Here is a 3,496-nt window from a genome sequence, read left to right on the forward strand (position 1 = left end):
AAGAAGAAGAAGAAGAAGAAGAAGAAGAAGAAGAAGAAGAAGAAGAAAGGACTTTCAATCAGCAGCAAGGGAACACAATTTTCACTCTTTGAAGATGGTATGGTTCCATACTTGCAGAATCCTAGAGAAGAAACTAAATAGTTGCTTGAAATAATTAACAATTTTAACAAAGTTGTAGGGTACAAAATAAAACCAAATAAATCATCAATATTTCACATATTACTGACAAAGTCTAGCCTCAAGAAATAGAAAGAGAAATTCTGTTTAATATAACTGTAGACAATTCACATTACTTGGGAGTCTTCCCACCAAGACAAATGCAGGAACTATGTGAACACAACTACAAAACACTTTTCATGTAAATAAAGTCAACTCTAAAAAATTGGAAAAATATTAATTGCTCATTGCTAGGCCTAGCCAGTATAATGAAAATGACAATTCTACATAAAATAATCTATTTATTCAATGACATACCAATTGATCAAAAATTACCTTATAGAGGTAAAAAAAATAATAGCAAAATTCATTTGTAAGAAACAAACTATAAGGATATGAAGGGAATAAAAAAAATGTGAAGGAAAAGTCACCTAATCATACCAGATTCAAACTGTTTTATAAAGTGGTAATTCTAGAAACAAACAAACAAAAAAATTGATACTGCCTAAGAAATGGAGTGGTAGATCAGTAGAACAGATTAGATACACATTGCATAATATTAAATGACCATAGTAATGTGGTATATGATAAATGCAAAGATTTATATTTTTGCAGCAAAAACTCATTATTTGAAAACAATAAATACAAAACCTGGGACAGCTGGGAAACAATTTGGCAGAAACTAGTTATGGACCAACATCTTACACCATATACCTAGATAAGATTAAAATGAATTTTACATGATTATACATAAAGAATGATACCATAAGCAAATTAGGAGAGCATGAAATAGTTTGTCAGATCTATGGATAAGGGAAGAATTTAGAATCAAAGAAAGTATAGAAAGCATTACAAAATATAAAATAATTTTAATTATATAAAATTGAAATATTTTTGTACATGTGAAATCAATGCAACCAAAATTAAAAGGAAAAAATAACCTGAGAAAACTGCAACAAGTATCTCTGATTAAAAAAAACCTCATTTCTCAAATGTAGAGAGAACTGATTCAAATTTATAAGAATACAAGTCATTCTCCAAACAATAAATGGTCAAAGGATGTGGATAGGTAGTTGACAGAAAAAAAAAATATCAAAGCTATCTATAGTCATATGAAACATGTTCTAAATTAGTATTAACTTGGAGAGATGTAAATTAAAACAATTCTGAGGTATACCTCACACTTATGAGATTGTGTAATATGACAAAAAAGGAAACTGATAAACATTGGAGAAACCTCACACTTATGAGATTGTGTAATATGACAAAAAAGGAAACTGATAAACATTGGAGAAAGTGTGAGAAAATTGGGACACTAATGCATTGTTGGTGTTGCTGTGAATTGATACAGCCATTGTGGGGGAAAAAAAATAACTATGTCCAAAGGGCTATAAAACTATGCATACCCTTTAATTCAGGAATACCACTTCTAGATCTATACCCCCAAAATATCAGAAAAAGGAGGGGTGAAGGACCTATTTGCACGAAACTATTTTTAGTTACATTTTGAGCAAAAGCTCTTTTTGTTGTGTCTAAGAATTAGAAATTACAGAATGCCCATTATTTAGGGAATGCCTAAACAAGATGGAGTATTGTAATTGTAATGGATTGTAATGGATTGTAATGGAATATCATTGTACTATAAAAAGACAACAGGATGATTAAAAAAAAAACTTGGAAAGACATACATGAACTAATGGAAAGTGAAGTAAGCAGAACCAAGAAAACATTGTACACAGTAAGAGTTATATTTTACAGTGAAGAACTATTAATAACTTAGCTCTTCTTAGCAATACAGTGATCCAAGATAATTCCAAAGGACTAATGATAAACCAAGCTATCCACCTCCAGAGAAAGAATTGATATTGTTTGAATACAGACAAAAGCATACTATTTTTCACTTTCTTTCATTCTTTTTCATTATTTGAGTCCCATTGTAGAAAATAACTAATATGGAAATGCTTTATGCGATAGCACATCTATAACCCACTTCTGATTGCTTACTGTCCTGAGGAGGGGAAAGGAGAGGAAAAGGATAGAATTTAGAATTAAAATTTTTAAAAAATGTTGAAAATGGTTTTAATATGTAATAGAAATACATATATATATACATATACATACATACATACATATACACACATATTTGAAAAAAAAAAGAATCATTAATATCATCTAGCAATTCGCTTATTCTCATGGAAACCCTGAATGCAGCACCCTAAGAGATATATTTGGCTATCTTGTTAAAAGGTTGAAAATTAATCCAATGGCATGGCAAATTGTCATTATTAATAAATTTTCCTGGAGGCTAGAGAAAACTGTGTTGCCCTTTCACACCTGATAATTTTGTATGTGTATTTTCCTCTGGGTCTGGCTGTAACCGGAACCTTCGCACAATGACTAGCATATAGTAGGTGATTAATTAATGTTTAATGACTTTCTAGCTGACTATATCCCCTGCACCTAGCATAGAATTTCATACATATTAAGTTCTTAATCAATATTTGTTCAATTGAAATAAATTGAATTGTCCTGCAATTGTAGAGATTTGTAAGGGCCATCTTACAGAACTGTCCCAGATGGTAAGAAAGCAATTTTACCTTTCGATGGTTATTGTAAAAGGTTTCTGAAGATAAATTAAAGAAACTAATGCAATCTGACACTTATAACAGAGTTTAAGAACTTTAGTTATCCTATTTATTTATCCTATTATTATCCTATTAAACTATGAGAACCAATGAAAGACTCTAAAGGAGGCATGGCAAAAGAGAGAGAGCACAAGCCTTGACACCAGGAAGCTTTGGGTTCTGGTCCTGCCCCTGACACTTTGTGGATATATGACCTCCACTGAGTCACCAACCTCTCCATGTTGTAGACAACTCCCTAATGCTGCAAGTTGCAGAGAAAGTGTGTACCTGAATAAATAGAGGAAATTGTCTTACTCTAAAATTCCCCATAGCAATAAAATCACAAGAATCATTTGTATTCCTATCCCTAAAAAGAACTAACCTCCATCCCCTGAGAAGAAATGAATATGTTAGTAGGTTGCTATATTAGCACATGGAATCACAGGTGTTTGTATAATTTCAAAAGTATACACATTTAAGAAAGTATGCTATATAACTTGTCCTTTCATGAAGCTCTTCGAATTGACACTCCACAAAGAAATAACAAGGGAGAGACAAAATCGAAATCTGTGTATGTGGAAATGATTTTAATGGTTTTGGGGAAGAGATAATTTATTCATCTTTGTCTATATTAATGACATGTTATCCAGTCACCAGAAACTATTCATCTGTTACTGACAAAGTCATTATGTGTACATGTATATATACATATATAT

Source organism: Petaurus breviceps, unplaced genomic scaffold (assembly GCF_028583685.1).
Source record: "Petaurus breviceps papuanus isolate PSGF00001 unplaced genomic scaffold, PetGlider_PUasm1.0 90731, whole genome shotgun sequence".
Lineage (NCBI taxonomy): Eukaryota > Metazoa > Chordata > Mammalia > Diprotodontia > Petauridae > Petaurus > Petaurus breviceps.